The following is a 21,048-nucleotide window of genomic DNA, read 5'->3' as shown; positions in this document are numbered from 1 at the left end:
TGTAGAAATATTATTGCTAACATTTAAAAACCTGTAGAAAATAGAAATTTTTCATTCTATTGGTGGCATACAATATTGTCCTGTTATAAATAAAAGGGGCAAATAATATTAAATCAGCAAAACAGCAAAATTATAAATGCTAGAATATTTTGAAAAGGAAGCAGCAATCACTAGATGCCAACGTAGGTTCCCTAGAAACAAACTATAATAAGGGAAATAAATTTCTTTAAAGCAAACAAAATTCCAGTAAATTAGGGAAATGCCATTCACTCTCAGAATCTGTATTTATGAACAGATTATGGATCTGTAATGAGCTAGATTTTTGTTTTGGCTTCAACAATCAAGCCAGAGAAACTGATTGATGGTGGCTGAGGATTCTCTCAGTCTGTCCTTGGCCATGTTCAATATTTGGATAAAAAGAAAGCAGGAGGCAAAACTTCTACCATGTGTATGACACAAAAATAAAAGGATTCTCTTTGTCGACAAGTTTATGAGATGAAAATTGGCGCTAGCTGTAGGGGGGCAAATGTAGCCCTATATAAAGAGAACTGGAGAAGGGAATGGCAACCACTCCAGTATTCTTGCCTAGACAATTCCAGAGGAATTCTCTAGGAGGACAGAGGAGTCTGGTAGGCTACAGTCCACGGGGTTGGACACGACTGAGCAACTAACATACATAAAAAAGAACATTATTCTTATGTTTGTGTGTGTTTATGCCCTATCTCATTTCAAAAAAAAAGAGAAAAGAGAGGCAAAGAACTTAGGGTAGTTTATAATTTAAACAAAGCATCATTTAAATAAGCAAATCAACTTGAGTAATTTTTAAAAGATGAACATTTTTTAATGATGTAGTGGAAATAGCACAGCTTCTCACCAGGAGGCCTAGCTCCAAGTATCATGTCTGTCAATTATCAGCTTTGCAAACATGGACAAATCACTTACCCCTACGAGCCTCAAGGCCTTTATTTATAAAATGAAAATGGCAATAATATTATTTACCTTCTTATTCCAGTAGGTTATTATAAGAATAAAATAAGAAGGATCTACAATTCCAGTTGTCTCTCCATATCTGTGGGTTCTGCATCCATGGATTCAACCAACTGTGGGTTGAAAATACTTTTTTAAAAAATCCCTCAAAAGTTCTAAAATGCAAAACTTGAATTTACTAGAGTGATGGCAACTATGTACATAGCATTTACATTGTGTTTACAGCTATTGACAAAGCATTTGTGTAGTATTTGGTATTCTAAGTAATCCAGAGATGATTTAAAGTCTATGGGAATATGTGCGTAGGTTATATGCAAGTATGACACCATTTTATAATATAAGGGTTTTGAGCATCTGTGGATTTTGGTATTCATGGGATGGAAGTCCTGAAACCAATCCTCTGTGGATACTTAGGGATGACTATGTACAGCTGACTCTTGAACAGTGTAGGGGTTGGGGGCCCTGAACCTCAGCGCAGTTTGAAAATCTTCCTCTTGTGTGCTTGGTTTCTTTGTATCCTAGATATCTCTGTAATTACAACTCAGATTCACACAACCAAGGATCATGTGGTACTGTATAAACTATTGAAAACATCCAAGTATAAGTGGACCCGTGCAGTTCAAATGCATGTTTTTCAAGCTGCTGCTGCTGCTAAGTCGCTTCAGTTGTGTCCGACTCATAGCGAGCCCAGGGACTGAAGCCTACCGGGCTCCTCTGTCCATGGGATTTTCTAGGCAAGAGTACTGGAGTGGGTTGCCATTGCCTTCTCCATGTTTTTCAAGAGTCCACTGTATATACTTATCTGCAGGTATGTGTGTATTTATTTTATAAATGTCATTTGCTATTCTGCTAAGTGTAATAGATCTCCTTGTGAAGACGTAAGCTGTTAGTCATTTCATGTTTAAGTAGAGCCCAGGTAACCACTACTGAGAAATGTTATTTAGGAAAAAAAAAAAAACCTTTATGTAGTAGAAGGTTGATTTCTCAATGTCTCTACTACTACTATTCTGTGATACTCTGAATTTCTACTCTCATTTATGTATGTTCTTGCTCATATCCCTTTGTAACTTTGACTGCTTATAAACAATTCCATTCAGAATTGGATCTTCTCATTTTTTTAGTAAGTTTTAAAATTCATACTTTTAGCTATTAATACTTTCTTTCCACCGGAGAATTTGCAACCATGTCAAGAGAGGGGCTGTGTAGAATTAAAACAGAAGATCTGTTTAGGTGTTGTATTGTCCTATGTAGAAAAATATCAAAATAAAATTTGATATTAGAAAGATACTTTTATATTTATGCAGCTTCATAGAGTTTGATCAGGTCAAATGGTGAGCTCATCACTTACATCTTCTGACTCCCTCTATTACTTCAGCATTCATGTTAACGTAATTTTGCCTGAAATCCAATCTATGGCCATCTTGCTGCCATCTGAATTTAAAATTATGAAATCAAAGGAACTTATTTACAAAACACAAACAGACTAACAGAGAATGAACTTATGGTTATCATGGAGGAAGGATGATGGGAGGAGGGATAGATTGGGAGTTTGGAATTGACATGTGCACTCTGCTATATTTGAAATAGATAACCAACAAGGACTTAGTATAAAAAATAAATTTTGAAAGCAAGACTTTTTACGTTAACTTTCAAATCTCTGCCCTATCTCAAACTCTTATTCAACATGGCTGAAATTGTTACCTAGTTTACAAAGAGTAAAACATGATGCTACCTCCAAGTCTACGCTTCCCGTTGACTCTCTTTCTATACAGAGGCCTTAGATGCCCTAAGCCTTGAACTTCTCAAATTTGCCTGAGACCTGAAAGGACTCAGTCACCTCCCTACAGTTTGATGTAAGAACCTCCCCTCTGCTGACCCTGAAGTATTATCAGGGATGTTCTCCAGTAGAATGGAAGTGGGGTAGCAGTGGCCATGGACTTTATTTTTATTAGTCAGGGGGTAAATCTGTTATTCTTACACTGAGGAGTGGTTTATTATTGTTGTTCAGTCATTCAGTTGTGTCTGACTCTTTGCAACCCCATGGACTATGGTACGCAGGTTTCTCTGTCCTTCACCCGCTCCTGGAGTTTGCTCAAACTCATGTCCATTGAGTTGGTGATACCATCCAACCATCTCATCCTCTGTCATTCCCTTCTCCTGCCTTCAGTCTTTCCCAGCATCAGGGTCTTTTCCAATAAGTTGGCTCTTCATATCAGGTGGCCAAAGTATTGGAGCTTCAGCTTCAGCATAGTCCTTCCAGTGAATGTTCAGGGTTGATTTCCTTTAGGATTGACTGATTTGATCCTCTTGTAGTCCGAGGGACTCTCAAGAGTCTTCTCCAACACTCCAGTTTGAAAGCATCAATTCTTTGGTCAGTTTTATATAGTCCAACTCTCACATCCATATATGACTACTGGAAAAACCATAGCTTTGACTATATGGAACTTTGTAGGCAAAGTAATGTCTCTGCTTTTTAATGCACTGTCCAGGTTTGTCATAGCTTTTCTTCCTAGAAGCAAGTGCCTTTAATTTCATGATTGCAGTCACCATCTGTGTTGATTTTGGAGCCCAAGAAAATAAAGTATGTCATGGTTTCCATTGTTTCCCCATCTATTTGCCATGAAGTGATGGAACTGGATGCCATGATCTTCATTTTTTGAATGTTGAGTTTTAAGCCAACTTTTTCACTCTCCTCTTTCACTTTCCTCAAGAGGCTCTTCAATTCCTCTTTGCTTTCTGCTGTAAGGGTGGTGTCATCTGCATATCTGAGGTTATTTATATTTCTCCCACCAATACTGATTCCAGCTTGTGCTTCATTCATCTTGACATTTTGCATGATGTACTCTGCATAAGTTAAATAAGCAGGGTTACAATATACAACCTTGTTGTACTCCTTTCCCTTATTTTTCATATCAAGTGCCTTCTCCATAAAAAATGAAGTAACAGAACTTGAAGGTCTTATTTTCTCTTCTTACTATTTAGATAACCTCTGCTCTCACTAAATATGAGGTCACCCAACAAATTGTGTCCTTCAGTGTATCCAGATAAACCATACTTCCACCTCCTGCTAAACCCAATCTCTCTCCAACTTCAGCATTTTTGTTTTCTTATTTTTCATAGGCATGTTTCCTTATTTTATCCTTTTTTTTTTGTAAAATGACTTTAATTTACCCAAAAGCTCAGCTGTTAAAATTTAGAAATGGCAATTATCAGGGTATGAAACCAGTCTCTTTCCTTCTGAGCCGACAGGTACTTAGCCAATTGCCTTGTCATCACCTTAGCAGTGTTCACGGTAAAAGAAGCATTGATGCTCGGCTCTGTCTGTGGAACCAGATGACTTTTAAATACAGAGTGTGGCATTTTGGGTAATAGTTTGGAAAGAGTTCTGAAAGTCCAAGCAAACAAAAGTGGAGATTTCAAGGGAGAAAGGAAAAAAACAGGGACAGGTCGGGGCAAGCAGATTAGGGAAGGATCAGGTGTCAGGATTTCAGTAGAACACAGTTAGCCCCATTTCAAAGTGGGTTATCTGTGTGTAAAGCTGAAAATATTTCCAAGAATGTCACAGTTTCCCGATGGAAAGTCTGTGGATGCCAAAATAAAAATGGAGCTCGTTAAAAGATAATGACAAGAGATCCTAAGAATTATCTAACAAAGTCCTAAATATGTCAGAGTTAATTCCTTGTGGATAAAGTCGCAGTTAAATTCAATCTTAGTCCTAAGAGGAAAGATTTATGCAATCCAATTCCCAAGCCCTAGTCTCTTAGGAAGCTACAAAATCATTGCAAAGTGTCCAAACTTCCCATATATACCTTAAGCATTATGTGTAAACATCCTATATCTCACATGTAAATAAACAGATTCTTTCATATCAATTGTAGACTATTATAATGAAAAATGTATTAAAGATTTTCTGAATATATGAGAGTTTTGAATTTTTTTTTTGCTAGACATTTCCTAAATTAAAAAGAGGTAAGAAAATGTATTTCATAACAAAAGGATCCTCTTATTTAGAAAGGTTGCAAACCATTCTACACTAGGTAAGGATAGGTCCAGTGTTATTCAGGCAGAGTTGCCCATTGGCAAGTAAATATGAGAACATAATGTTCAAAAAAGATCTGAGTTACTGAGGATAACCAACTATTTTCCTGTTAGGAATAGTTTAAACTGTAGATGGAATTGATAAGGGAAAGAGTGTAATATGGGTAGTTACTATAGTATGCATAACCCTGTGTTATATATTCTATGGGGATTAAACAAATGTCAAAAAAAAAGTAAATTTGTAGTGAATATTAAGTTTTAGGATTCTTCCCTTACGGTGTCCAGTTACTCAGAAACTTTGTGTTTAATTTTTAATTTTATTTTTTTAAAGAAAGACTTCATACTGTATAAATTTTAAGCTCCACAGAAATATGTATCCATATTATTTTAATCCATCAAGAAACTTGTACATAGGAGACGTTAAGTAACAATGAAAGGAATACATTCCTAATGGTGGCTCAGTGGCTTTTCAAAAATTCTGTGGGCTGATGTGTTACTATGGACATTTTTAATGAAAGAACTGAGTCTTAAGTGTTGTGGTGAAACTGAAATGGGGGCAGAGAGAGAAAATAGAAAGGCAGGCACTTCAGTAAGGGACTGAGGGCAAGCTAAATAGGGTAAGCCAATCTCAGATTGTGTGCTAGAAGGAAAACCCCAGGGGATCTTTGTTTTCAAACTTTTGACACACTTTTTTGCTTCTAGGAAGATGAGTAATTATAATCATGGCCCACCATACTGTAGACTCCTTGGACTCATCATTCTTCACTACAAGATACAGCCTTACTATAGATGTTGACAGCTGTTATGTTGCTTCAAATTTAGGAAAGATGGTGATGATGACTCTGGGGTTCAGGGTGAATAAAGAAGACACAGGGCGGTCACAGAAGATATGTTTATGTTTCACATGTGGTCTCCCAATTGGGCTGCAGTGCTGTTACAGTTATTATTATGCTTTCTTTTATTTTTCTTTTCTTTTTTTTTTTTTTTTTTTAATTCTTCCAATTTTATTTTATTTTTAAACTTTACATAATTGTATTAGTTTTGCCAAATATCAAAATGAATCCACCACAGGTATACATGTGTTCCCCATCCTGAACCCTCCTCCCTCCTCCCTCCCCATACCATCCCTCTGGGCCGTCCCAGTGCACCAGCCCCAAGCATCCAGCATCGTGCATCGAACCTGGACTGGCAACTCGTTTCCTACATGATATTTTACATGTTTCATTGCCATTCTCCCAAATCTTCCCACCCTCTCCCTCTCCCACAGAGTCCATAAGACTGTTCTATACATCAGTGTCTCTTTTGCTGTCTCGTACACCGGGTTATTGTTACCATCTTTCTAAATTCCATATATATGCGTTAGTATACTGTATTTATGTTTTTCCTTCTGGCTTACTTCACTCTGTATAATAGGCTCCAGTTTCATCCACCTCATTAGAACTGATTCAAATGTATTCTTTTTAATGGCTGAGTAATACTCCATTGTGTATATGTACCACAGCTTTCTTATCCATTCATCTGCTGATGGACATCTAGGTTGCTTCCATGTCTTGGCTATTATGAACAGTGCTGCGATGAACATTGGGGTACACGTGTCTCTTTCCCTTCTGGTTTCCTCAGTGTGTATGCCCAGCAGTGGGGTTGCTGGATCATAAGGCAGTTCTATTTCCAGTTTTTTAAGGAATCTCCACACTGTTCTCCATAGTGGCTGTACTAGTTTGCATTCCCACCAACAGTGTAAGAGGGTTCCCTTTTCTCCACACCCTCTCCAGCATTTATTGCTTGTAGACTTTTGGATCGCAGCCATTCTGACTGGTGTGAAATGGTACCTCATAGTGGTTTTGATTTGCATTTCTCTGATAATGAGTGATGTTGAGCATCTTTTCATGTGTTTGTTGGCCATCTGTATGTCTTTTTTGGAGAAATGTCTATTTAGTTCTTTGGCCCATTTTTTGATTGGGTCGTTTATTTTTCTGGAGTTGAGCTGTAGGAGTTGCTTGTATATTTTTGAGATTAGTTGTTTTTCGGTTGCTTTTATTTTTCTTTTTGGTAAATTTCCTAAGCTGTCTCTTAGTAAAGGGACTTCTTGTTACTGCTGTCACTCGATTCCACAGCTTTGTCAGTGCATAACTGACTTTGTTTGTTCATATATTGAGTTCTTACTTCATGCTAGGCCCTGGATTGAGTCCCAGCAATGAAAAGTAAATAATGTAGAGCCTGTGGTCTAACATTCTAGATTTTCACCTCTGTTTGGATTCTTCTGCAAACACAGGTTTTCATCAGTCCCTTACTTTTCTCAATAAACTGTGGTCAGCTTCCAGTGTTTGTCCCCTTGGCCTCAATTTTAAAGCCCTCAGGGTATCTAACCATCAGGCCTTAGTGCTTCTGTCTGTAATACTCATCCTCTTTTTGTCAGAATGTTTCCTGATACGTGTGCCCTTCCTTTTTTATATTAAATTTGATTTTCCTTCAGGGTAAGTGGTTTAGTTTATCCCCTCCACCTACATAAACTCTACTCACCCTAAGCCCTTCTTCCTTTAAGCAATTATTAATTATCCCATCCTTAATTTATTATTTTTCCTTGTTTATTTATTTGTCTGTATGTTTTGGAACCTCTCAGTAAATCCAACAGTTCCATGCTTAAGGATTTGCTAATGGTTTTCTGCATTTTAGCTTGTATCCTCAACTAGAATGAAAACTCCCTAAATCATAGAATCAAGGAAGGTTAGAGACCATACAGGTACCTTGGTCTGGGTAATCTCTCCATCAGTACTCGTATTGATGTACTTACTCAAGTATATCACATTGTCTGCATTTTAAAGGAGATGATATAAAACTCTGGGGAGAATAATGGAGTCTCCTATGGTCAAACAGCTAGTTATTAACAGATCCCAGTTTAGATCGCTGCTATTTCCATAAAGCCTTTTTTTCTTTGCCCCATATATTGCCTGGAACAGAGCTGAACAAGTAGAAAGTGCTCAGTAATTAGTTTTAATGGTAGGTACAGAGTGGAGTGTGTTTGTCTCTGTGCTGCATTCTGTGGGATCTTATATGGCTAAAGCTATGGAGTGACCACAGGACATCTCTGGGACATTTTTCTCTGTCGTAAGTAAACATGAGGTGGTAAAACCTGTTGTTGTTGTTATTCAGTTGCTTAGCTGTGTCTCACTCTTTGTGACACCATGGACTGCAGCATGCCAGGCTTCCCTGTTTGTCACCATCTCATGGAGTTTGCTCAAACTCATTTCCATCAAGTCGGTGATACCATCCAACTGTTTTGTCCTCTGTTGTCCCCTTCTCCTACCTTCAATCTTTCAATCAGCCTTCAGTTTGAACCAGTCTGTTGTCCCATGTCCAGCTGTAACTGTTGCTTCCTGACCTGTATCCAGGTTTCTCCAGAGACAGGTAAGGTGGTCTGGTAGCCCCATCTCTTTCAGAATTTTCCACAGTTTGTTATGATCCACACAGTCAAAAACTTTAGTGTAGTCAGTGAAACAGAAGTAGATTTTTTCCCCTGGAATTCTCTTGCTTTTTCTGTGATCCAATGGATATTGGCAATTTGATCTCTGGTTCCTCTGCCTTTTCTAAATCCAGCTTTTACATGTGGAAGTTCTGGGTTCACATTCTGTTGAAGCCTAGCTTGAAGGATTTTGAGCATTACCTTGCTAGCATGTGAAATAAGTGCAATTGTGTGGTAGTTAGAACATTCTTTGGCATTGCCCTTCTTTGAGATTAGAATGAAAACTGACCTTTTCCAATCCTGTGACCACAGCTGAGTTTTCCAAATTTGCTGGCATATGAAGTGCAGCACTTTCAGAGCATCATCATTTAGGATTGGAAGTAGCTCAGCTGGAATTCCATCAGCTCTGCTCACTTTGTTCGTAATGATGCTTCCTAAGGCCCACTTGACTTTGCATTCCAGGATGTCTGGCTCTAGGTGAGTGACCACACCATCGTGGTTATCTGGGTCATTACGATCTCTTTTTTATAGTTCTTTTATATATTCTTATAATTTCTTCTTAATATCTTCTGCTTCTATTAGGTCCATACCGTTTTCTGTCCTTTATTGTGCCCATCTTGGCATGAAAAGCTCTCTCAGTAACCCTAATTTTCCTGAAGAGATCTCAAATCTTTCCCATTCTATTGTTTTCCTCTCTCTTTGCATTATTCACTTAGGATGGCTTTCTTATCGCTCCTTTCTATTCTTTGGAACTCTGTGTTCAGATGGATATATTTTTCCTTTTCTCCTTTGCCTTTTGCATCTCTTCTTTTCTCAGCTATTTGTAAGGCCTCCCCAGACAACCGTTCTGCCTTTTTGCATTTCTTTATCTTTGGGATAGTTTCGATCACCACCTCTTGTACATTGTTATGAACTTCAGTCCATAGTTCTTCAGGCACTCTATCAGATCTAATCCCTTGAATCTCTTTGTCATTTCCACTGTATAATCATAAGGAATTTTATTTAGGTCATACCTGTATGGCCTAGTGGTTTTTCCTACTTTCTTCAATTTAAGTCTGAATTCTTCAATAAGGATTTCATGATCTGAGCGACAGTCGTCAGCTCCCAGTCTTGTTTTTGCTGACTGTATAGAGTTTCTCCATTTTTGGCTGCAAAGAGTATAATCAGTCTGATTGTGGTATTGGCCATCTGGTAATGTCCGTTTGTAGAGTCGTCTCTTGTGTTGTTGGAAGAGGGTGTTTGCTATGACTAGTTGTTCTCTTGGCAAAACTGTGTTGGCCTTTGCCCTGCTTCATTTTGTACTCCAAGGCCAAACTTGCCTGTTACTCTATGTATCTCTTGACTTCCTACTTTTGCATTCCAGTCCCCTCTAATGAAAAGGACAGCTTAATTTTTGATGTTAGTTCTACTAGGTCTTTCTTGTAGGTCTTCATAGAACCATTCAACTTCAGCTTCTTTGGCATTAGTGGTTGACATTAGTGGCATCAGTGGTGCATAGACTTGGATTACTGTGATATTGAATGGGTTACCTTGGAAATGAACTGAGATCATTCTGTTGATTTTTGAGATTGCATCCAAGTAATGACAAAGAGATTCAAGATTTTGGAATCTTTTGTTGACTCTGAGGGCTATTCCATTTCTTCTAAGGGATTCTTATCCGAAGTAGTAGGTATAATGGTCATCTGAATTAAATTCACCCATTGCCGTCCATTTTAGTTCACTGATTCCTACCACATCAAAGTTCACTCTTGGCTGTCTTCTGTTTGATCAGTTCAAATTTACCTTCATTCCTGGACCTGACATTCCACGTTCCTATGCAATATTGTCCTTTACAACATCAGTCTTTAGTTTCACCACCAGACACATCCATGACTGTGCATTGTTTTCTGCTTTGGCTCAGCCTCTTTTTTCCTTCTGGAGCTATTTCTCTGCTCTTCAGTAGCATATTCGATACCTACCGACCTGGGGATTTGATCTTTCAGTGTAATATCTTTTTGCTTTTTTATACTGTTCATGGGGTTCTCAAGGCAAGAATGCTGAAGTGGTTTGCCATTCCCTTCTCCAATTGACCTGTAGGGCCAGTGAAAATACCAAAGGTTAGCAATGGTTTTGAAATTACTTTCATGCTTATTATGGGTGATAATTGCATTTCTAGAGTTGATGACCTGGCAAAAACTTTTTGACTTAGATACCACCGGATCTCAGTGCCCAGCCCTCTCATAGGAAGTAATTTATTTGGCTGGGCAAACTTCACTCTCTTTCTTTTCATTAGTGAAGTTGGCCTCTTAGGCAAGGCATTCTCAAGAGTAATGCAAATACCTCCTTTCCTATCAATAAAGTTGTGATTTACAGTATTTAATCTAGTTGAAAGGCAAGAAAAATGGAAGTCTGCATACAGGAGAAATGAAATTATAATAAAATGGCACACTCCCGAAAGTTTTCTTAATATGTAGAGTATTAACCTGGCACCCAGCCTTATTTGCTGCATACAGAGCTCCATCAATCAGAAGAATGGAAAGCCTAGATTTCTAAGACTCTTATTAGGGCATTGGACTTAACTAGGTTCTGTTGATTTTATTGGGTAAATAACATAATATTTAATCCACAATATTTCTTCTGTTTCCCTGTGTAAGACTGAATCTATAGAAAGTCTAGATATAGTCCTTATAATTTCTGCCCTGTACTCCTCTGAGTTCCACTTTTTACCCATATACTGCTGTCCTCTGCATCTTCCTGTGACCCGCACTGGATTATAAAACTCTGCTTTCATGAGTAAGAGCTTTCCTTGATTCCTGGCCCCCCACCCCCGCAACAGATAATTGCCCCTTGGAGAAGTAGGACTGTGGAAAATTAGTAGTGTTTTGTCACTAGCTTAGAAATGCTGGAATGAAATTTAAATCTTTCCCCAATGAACTATAAACTGCTCTCTCTTGCTCGGCCTCAAAACTGGAGTGTGATTTAATGTTTATTCAGCACCAACAATGTACAGCCACTTCAAAAGAGCATTCTGTTTACCTAGCACTCTAAAGTTCTAAAGACCTGTCATGTCCTTTCTGTCATCAGTACTCACCAGACCCTGGTGAAGAAGGAAGAGGGGACATGCACATTATCCCCACCACACACATTTAAATAAAGCTCAGACTCTTTAAGCCAGATAACTAAAGTCAATGGTCACATAACATGAATGGAACACAACTTCCTGATTCATTCTGATCTAACCAATAAGTGATATTACTTATTTTTCTCTGTTTTCCCTTTTTAAATCATCTATTTTTTGCCACCTGTTTTAGATCCTAGTTCATTCTCATCTTACATTTTAGAGAAAGCTGATTTTTTAAAAAAATCTCAGTATATTCTTCCTTCATTTGTGCAATGTTGTTTTCACTCCATTTCCTATTCACTTTCTTCTTTAACTTATGATTGCATTTAAATGTGTTATTGAGGGGGATATTGCAAGAAGGAAAGATGGTAAAGCCATTAGATGTTGTCTCTGCTGTTCTGTCTCTCTTCCCCTCTTCCTCTCCCTCTCTCTGTCCCTCCCTGCCTCTCTATCTTCTTTCTCTATTCCTGGTGCTGTGTTCAGTGCAGGCTCTCTGTTCTCACTGAGGCTACAGCTTCTTTGCTGAATCACTGCTCTGTATTCAGCCAGGGACCATGGAGTATTCCCAGTGTATTTATTTTCTGTTCCTGAGCTGAATGCTGGGTGCTTCTTTGTCCCGATGCCTTCTGCAAAGGAGTTTTAAGAGGTGGGGGATGGAGGGTGAAACGAAGCAGGAGGAGGAGGAATACCAATAAAGCTTCCTGTATCCCCCAGAGGAATGTGCGTAAAAGTCTTTAACATTGCTTCACTCAGTGTTCTCCTCTCTGCTGCCCTTGCTCTTAATTGGATCTAGACTCTGGAGAAAATCACTTTGTTAATGGGATGATTAAAGAAAAAAGAGAGGTGGAAGTTGGCTGTGCTCAGTTCTGGAGTTCTGGCAACTTAAACTCCTTGGGAATAAAAGTCTCAGATGCCTGATCTGTGGAAGGGATTCTACTTTCCTGATCATCAGGAAATATCACTTCCTTTCTGTTGCATATTTTTTTCCTTCTGGAAATGGGAGGTTATTTATTGTGTCTTCTAAAATTACAGAAAACTAATTTGCTTAGAAAATGTTGATCACCCATTTACTTAGCCATTTATCTATTTGTCCATCTGTTTGTTTATTCCTGTATTTGACAGATGGCTGTTAAGCTTGCCTTTGTGCCAGATACTGTCCTAAGTTGTGAGAGTAAAATGGTAAATGAGATTAAAAAAAGTACCTGCCCTCATGGAGCTTACATTTTAACCAAGGAAAAGATAATAAATAAATATTTCAATATATAAATAAGAGTTATAGTTTGTGTTAGTGCAATGATTGAAAATCAACAGGATATAATAACAGAAGTCATGAAGAGGGGTACTTTGGATAATGTTTCTAGATAAGGCCCCTTTGAAGGAGTAATATTGAGACTGAGACATAAAAGCTGCTTCTACAAGCTTATCAGCACTATTTATATTTAGCAGTTTTAATGAGGTATAACATGTATTATGAAATTCAGTGACTATTAGTAAATGTACAGAGTTTTGCAGCCATCACCACAATGTAGTTTTAGAACATTTCCCTCATCCCCAGACAATCCCTCATTCCCATTTTAGTCAATCCCCCTTCCCACTCCAGACTCTGGTCTACTTTTTGTCTCTATTTAATTGCTTTCTCTGTACATTTCCAGAGAAGGCAATGGCACCCCACTCCAATACTCTTGCCTGGAAAATCCCATGGACAGAGGAGACTCGTAGGCTGCAGTCCATGGGGTCACTAAGAGTTGGACACGACTGAGCAACTTCATTTTCACTTTTCCCCTTCATGCATTGGAGAAGGAAATGTGTTCCACTCCAGTGTTCTTGCCTGGAGAATCCCAGGGATGGGGGAGCCTGGTGGGCTGCCATCTATGGGGTCGCACAGAGTCGGACACAACTGAAGCGACTTAGCAGCAGCAGCCTGTACATTTCATATAAATGGAAATATACAATATGAAATTTTTTACACCTGCCTTTTCTCATTTAGCATGCTTTTGAGGATCATTCATATTGTAGCATGCTTCACTGGTTTCCTCTTTTTTTATGACAGAATGATGATCCATTATATGGATATACCATGTTTTATTTAATCATTCTCTAGTTGATGGACGCTTTGCAGCTATTAAGAACAATGTTGCTGTGAACATTTATTAACCATTCTGAGTGCTAACATATATTTTCACTTGTCTTCCATACAGACCAAAATTGGAATTGCTCGATTGTATGGAAAATTTATACTTAACTTTTAGGAAATTATTACACAGTTTTTTAATATAGCTATAATTTTTTACATTTATACCAGCAGTGTACCTAGTTCCAGTTTCAAAACATTTTGCCATCTGTATTGATGTTTATATTTTTGATATAGCCATTTGCTTGGGTATATAGTTGTACCTTATTGTGATTGTAGTTTGTACTAACCTGAAGTCTAACACTGATCTTTTCAAGTGCTTAATATACATTTGTATATATTTTTTGGTAATATGTTAATCATATATTTTGTCCCCTTTTTAATTGGTATGTCCATCTTATATTGAATTGTAAGAAATTTTAATATATTTTGGATACAAGTCCTTTATCAGGTATATGAACTTAAAAATATTTTCTTATAGTGTGTGGCTCATCTTTTTTATTTTGAAGTATACATTTTAAAAAAAATTTTGCTAAGTCTAGTTTATTAACTTTTTTTTCTCTTATGGATTGTGCTTTTGGTATCAGATCTAAAACCTTTTCACCTAGCCCAAAGTTACAAGAATTTATTCTAAGTTGTTTTTCTAAAATGTGTATAGTTTTAACTCTTATATTCAGGTCTGTGATTCACTTTTCATTCATTTATATATATGGTATGAAGTAGGTTCTAAATTCATTTTTTTTCAATATGAATATATCTGCTTGGTTCAGAAAAGATTATCCTATCCCTATAGAATTGAAAAGACTTTCCTATCCCTATACAATTGATTTTGTACCTTTGCCAATCTATTTTTCAATTGCTCTATGTCAGGAGGGAATAGGAGCATATGAAGCTGAAACCTGTTAGTTTGTACCTAGCTCAGCCATTGCCATAGCATGCCTGACACCTGGTATTCCATGCCTGTTACTGCTTGGTTTTCTAAGAGTTGTGCAAGATGGAATTCATTCATTGATTAGGTACTATATTATGTACAAAGAGATATGAGGCCCTTTTTGTTTTCAAAAGTTTTTAATGTGGGAGTTATATATATGAATTTACCTGCATATCAACAAAAGTAGGTACAGTATTACTTTCAGATGTTATAAAGAGCGAAATGAAGAAAAGTTAGAATTATAAGTCAAAAGAAGCTGATATATGGAAGTTATTTTAATAAAATTCACTTTGATAAATATGTTAATGGTTGTTCAATTGTGTATCCAAAATATTTTCCTCTAATATGGGAAGAATAGAAAAGTACATAATTCCAGATAATATAGTTTCATTTATTTATCATTCATCCATTCATTTATTACCAGGCAAAATGCTAGAGAAAACGAAAACAGAGTGCTTTTGGAGAATCCTTGTGAGTTATTTACACAGAATGGGAGACAAGGGGAAACATTGCTGGAAAGATGACATCATTATAGAATATTTAATATTTAAGTAAAAGTTAACCCATTGTGGTTAGAAGGAAGAAGGACAGATGTTTCAGGATGAGGACATAACATGTGCACAGGTGGAGACACTTAAAGATATACGAAAAATTCAGGGAATTGAAAGTGCATTGGTATGGATGAAGCATAGTATGAGTGTTAACATGAGCAATGGGGTACAAGTGCTTTTAGGAAATGGTGACTCTGGGCAAATAAGATTACAAAGAGAAGGAAGTAGATAGATAGATATATTTGGAAATGTAGAATACATCCATTGTGAATCACTATGAATACTAGATTTAGGAGTCTGAATTTAATTTTAATTTTTTCAGGCTAGGGGAAGTGATTTGGTAACACACACTGCTATAGTTGTGGCTCATGGGATAGCTTGAAGGTGGGAAAGCCTGGCAACAGGGGCAACATCTGGAAGGGTGGTAGAGGTTTAATGATGAAGGGATAAATTAGTGAGTGTGACACTGGCATAAATAATAATACATCGGAAATATCTTGAAGAAATGATCAAAAGCATTGTGGCTTGTTGATTTATTAATGAGGAACCAAAGATGTCATTGAAATTTCAAGCTTGCTTAAATTGGAATATTAAGAAAAGGGAGTATTTTTGGTGAGAGAAAGGTGATAAATTTGATTTTCAGACCTGCTGAGTTTGAGATGACATTAAAATATCTGTGAAGCTTTTCAACTGGTGAACTAAGATAAATGACTAACTCTCATGAGCGAGACCAGTGATAAATATTAGATTGGAAAATTTTACATGCAGGAAGAAGGAGTAGTACTTTAAAATAAACATAAATGGCATTTAAAAAAGCATTGACTTCTCTGTGGTTAAAGTGAAGTCGCTCAGTTATGTCCGACTCTTTGCGACCACATAGACTGTAGCCTACCAGGCTCCTCTGTCCATGGGATTTTCCAGGTAATAGTACTGGAGTGGATTGCCATTTCCTTCTCCAGGGGATCTTCCCAACCCAGGGCTCGAACCCAGGTCTCCCACAATGTAGACAGATGCTTTACCATCTGAGCCACCAGGGAAGTCCTAACTTAAAATAAATATAAATGGCATAAAAACAAACAAACAAACAAACAAACAAAAACATTGACTTCTCTGTGGTTGTACAGGAAAGTGACCAAGTGAAAATCCAGGTACCAGAGAGGGAGAGAGAGAGAATAGACACATATTTATGAAACAGATACTCTAGAGATGGTACAGCTTTTCAAGATTGCATCAGTATTATCTCAGGGGAGTTGAGTTATTAGAAGCACTGTGATTAGTCTCAAATAGGTCACTCACATCTCTAGGATCTAATATTTTCTTCCCCACTGTACAAAAGTGCCTTGGGTTCTTGCTGTGATCCCTGTAGCAGGAAATCCACAGGACCTAAAGGGTCCTGGTACTCAAAGACAAGGGGCACACCTATTTTACTAATGGAACCTCAAAAGAAATACAAAAGAGTCGTGTTACCCTCTTGGCATCATTTATTTATCATAATCAGGACTGACAAGTGAAACAGAGACTTATTCCCTTAGAGCAACAGGAAACAAACCAGTTGATTAAAATCAAAACAAAACAAACAAAAAAACAGGCCAGGATGTAGGCCAAACTCTCTTTCCCTTCTTTTCTCATCCCTTTGTCCTATTTCTGATTTGATTTTCTTGTCATCATTTTCTCCAACGGATCGATTCCTCTTCATCTTGTGCCAGGGATTTTTAAGCAAAGAGAGAATCCTTCTCTTTGCAGGTGGGAGACAATCAAATTGAATATTACACAGCGCCTGAAGTGCAGGCAGCTGATAACAAGAGCCAGACTCAATATCCTGACAGATGTTGTCTTGGATTGATTAATCTTTGCTTGCTCTCTGGTGTAGCCATCCTCCATCATGGACAGCATAGCCCCTTGGCTGCATCCCAAATAGGTTTCCATGTGACTGGGGCTGGCACAGAGGAACAATGCTGTTAAAAACGCAATAGAATCTCTTCCTTCTGAGAAGAAAAAAATTAAACCCCAGCTTGCCTCCCTCTGATTTGAAATCCACTGTAGCAGAAGGCCAGATTCTAGGCTTACTTTATGGCACTCAGACTAAAGGCATAGAGATGTCTCTTTTATGAGTTTTTAGTTGAACCGAAAAAAGAGAAAAGAGGGGGACCTTTCCCTCTTGAATTTCAAGAATTGAGGCATGGACGTTTTTGTAGTAGAAAAAAACATAGGCAATAGAGAAGATAGGATTTTAAAAAGTGAAAATAGAAAAGCATATAATTATAAGACTGCTCCCAAATATGAAGGAGGGGAAAAGAGATTCCTTCCTTCCCTCCTTTTTCTTCTCGGCTTCTCTCCCTTTCTTCCTTTGCCTTTTCCTTGCCTACTTTCATCTTTCCTTCCTGCCTGCTTCTTCTTCATTCCTTCTAATCTCCTTCTTGATTCTGTTTAACAATACTTATTATCTGTTATTAAGATACTCTCTAAATGCCAAGGAGACCAAGAAAAGTCTGTATCATGGGCATACTATTAACTTAGCAGGGGACCCAGGAGGTAGATAAATCACAACAGCAATGTGAGAAGTCTAGAACAAAGTAATGTTTGCCATGAGAACAAAAGGAAACTGGTGTGATGGGGGGCTTCGTGTATGAAAGCAGCCATGTCCTAGGCCTTGAAAGTGTTCACCAGGGCAGGGAAAGGAGCATTCTAAAGAGAAGTCAGCATGTGCAGGAGCATGGTGTACTTGAGGTAGTGTGTTAGCTAAATTCCAGCCCCACTAAATAACCAGGTCAAAGTCAGCATGTGTTCCACCTTGACAATTGCAGCAGAGTCACCATCACCTGCCTTGCTAACATTCAATCACTTAACTCCACTGTTTTTTGATTGCCATTTTTCTTCTATCAGTTCAGTTCAGTCGCTCAGTCATGTCCGACTCTTTGCAACCCCATGAACTGCAGCACACCAGGCCTCCTTGTCCATCACCAACTCCTGGAGTTTACCCAGACTCATGTCCATTGCATCGGTGATGCCATCTAACCATCTCATCCTCTGTTGTCCTCTTCTCCTGCCCTCAGTCTTTCCCAATATCAGGGTCTTTTCAAATGAGTCAGCTCTTTGCATCAGGTGGCCAAAATACTGGAATTTCAGCTTTAACATCAGTCCTTCCAATGAACACCCAGGACTGATCTCCTTTAGGATGGACTGGTTGGATCTCCTTGCAGTCCAAGGGACTCTCAAGAGTCTTCTCCAGCACCATAGTTCAAAAGCATCAATTCTTCTGCGCTCAGCCCTCTTTATATTCCAACTCTCATATCTATACATGACCACTGGAAAAACCACAGCCTTGACTAGATGGACCTTTGTTGACAAAATAATGTCTCTTCTTTTTAATATGCTGTCTAGGTTGGTCATAACCTTCCTTCCAATGAGTAAGCATCTTTTAATTTCATGGCTGCAGTCATCATCTGCAGTGATTTTGGAGCCCCCAAAATAAAGTCAGCCACTGTTTCCCCATCTATTTGCCATGAAGTGATGGGACCGGATGCCATGATCTTAGTTTTCTGAATGTTGAGCTTTAAGCCAACTTTTTCACTCTCCTCTTTCACTTTCATCAAGAGGCTCTTTAGTTCCTCTTCACTTTCTGCCATAAGGGTGGTGTCATCTGCATATCTGAGGTTACTGATATTTTTCTTCTATACATCTTTCCAAATGTAGTATCTCACTAGTGATCCAGTGTTCTATTTACTCCACTCTAGTCCTGGTGCTCCCTCAGCACCCTCTGTTTAGCAGTTACAGGTGACCACAACTAAGTAAAAATGCCTCACTCCTTTTCCAGTCCTGGGACAAAGCATGTGTAGGTATCCACTAGGGAGGAACTGTGAGCAGTTTGGAAAGCAAGTAGTTAGAGGGGTTGGGTCCTGAAAGAAAAGAGGAACATGACTATGGAAAAGTCTAGGAAGGCTTGTCCAGGATGGATCTTAAGAAGGAAATGAAGCCAGCAATATGCTGGGGTTTGTAGAGAGGGCTAGGAGCAGGAAAGATGTGCATGCGTGCTAAGTTGCTTCAGTTGTGTCTAACTCTGCGAACCCATGGACCGTAGCCCAACAGGCTCCTCTGTCCTTGGGATTCTCCAGGCAAGAATACTGGAGGGAGTTGCCATGCATAGGAACAGGAAAGACAAATAGATTAAACTACAAATGTGAGTTGCTTGAGATCTCGTCTTGTACAGCCTCGGCACAATTTCTGGCATGTCGAAGCGCTCAATTTGTGCTTGTTGAATCATTTATTTCAATAATGCTGACTGAAGGCAAATGGCTGAGAATCATTTCCCACACTACCTCAGTTTTACAGAATAAAGTAAACTTATAATCTATGGAAATAAAGCCCTTGTGAATTATAACTCTGCCTCTTTGAATTTATGTATGACTTCCATGCTTAGAATTCCAAGAATATACAGTGAAGCCTTTGTGAATGTCATAAGTTTATGGAAAGTGTATGAATTGGAATAAACATCTTGTTTTAAAATTTACAAAATATAGTGAGTGCATTTCCCCCAGCCCTGTTCCTTTCACCCCCATCCCCCACTAGACCACCTGTTTTCCTCCTCTGGCTGCTTTTTCACTTCATCCTTTGCCCAAAGCCCTGTTGACATATTTCAAAGTCTTTCATTTGCATTCTCTGCAAGGGCCTATGTTAATTTGACATCAGCAACATTACAGTGCAGCATGAAGGGTAAAGCACTATTATTATTTATTATGATGCTTTGAGTTTATACTTTACCTGTGGGAAGTTTCAAATGCCTGCATTGTGCCAGTCTGCAGTAATCATCTGTACACAGAATTTGAGGGCACGTCAGCTCTCTCTCTAAGATAGAAGAAGAAAACTAAGACAATCTGGGTAACTCTTCCTGCCACAGTTCCAAAAAAAAAAAAAAAACAACACTTCTTGGTCATTTAGTTATACATACTGAAGAGCACCAAGGAACCTGTTTCTTGGTCTCAAGCTCATTGACCAAACCGTATATATTATAGAAAATTTAACTTTGTCCTCTAACCTTTGTCAGATTGGGCCGATACAGCTATAGCTCTCACTCAGTAATATCGTGAAGCAGGAAATATTTGTCATTACCTTCTTCAACAACTATTTTTTGGACACATCTCTCTATATTTCCTTACTTTATTATTTATGACCTCAGATGACCATTTTATGACCTTTGAGAGCTTCACGTTCTTCATCTGTAAAGTGGACATGGTAATAACTACAGTAGCCAAATAAAAATCTATCTGGATTTAGATAGGGAGAAACTTTAGTTAAAAAACAGGACTGTCACAGTAGGGAGAACACTGGTCTTGAAAATCTGCAGGTGTCTCAAAAGTCAAACAGGAAAAGGTTTTCTTTTATAGGGTAAAAGAGGGCAAGCAGAGAGAAGCCAAATCTTTGAGGGGATGCTGGACAAGCCAGGGGAAATGACCACTGTGGTCTGGTAGGAAAGTACCCCTCTGTGGCAAGCCAGTTCCCAGGAAAAACTGATGAGGGCTCAAGTTCTGCTTTTTAAGTGCTGCTCAGGTTTGGGGGTAAGCAGATCTCAGACCTGTGGGAAGAAGAGAAACTTGACTAAAGATGGGTCGGAAACAGACAAAATTGAAGGACAAGAAATGGGCAGTTGTGGACACTTGCTCACCTCTGCTGAGGACCGTCAGGGGAACTGAATGGCCTTGTAAGCAGGGTGATTGCAGCCAACCACAGAGGAGAGTTTTGCAGCCAAGCCTACAGAGTAGGGCTTCCTGGTGGCTTAGATGGTAAAGAATCTGCCCGCAATGCAGGAGACCTGAGTTTGATCCATGGGTTGGGAAGATTCCCTGGAGTAGGAAA

At 38.5% G+C, this 21,048-nt stretch overlaps 1 protein-coding gene across 2 annotated transcripts in view; it reads left to right on the top strand.

Annotated features, from left to right (window-relative positions):
• Positions 1 to 21,048, top strand: part of LSAMP (limbic system associated membrane protein) — a 715,534-nt gene that overhangs the window by 15,065 nt on the left and 679,421 nt on the right.

Source organism: Bos taurus, chromosome 1, assembly GCF_002263795.3.
Source record: "Bos taurus isolate L1 Dominette 01449 registration number 42190680 breed Hereford chromosome 1, ARS-UCD2.0, whole genome shotgun sequence".
NCBI classification, from domain to species: Eukaryota; Metazoa; Chordata; class Mammalia; order Artiodactyla; family Bovidae; genus Bos; species Bos taurus.
Note: the sequence above shows the minus strand (reverse complement) of the source record. Positions and strands in the feature narration are given on the sequence as shown.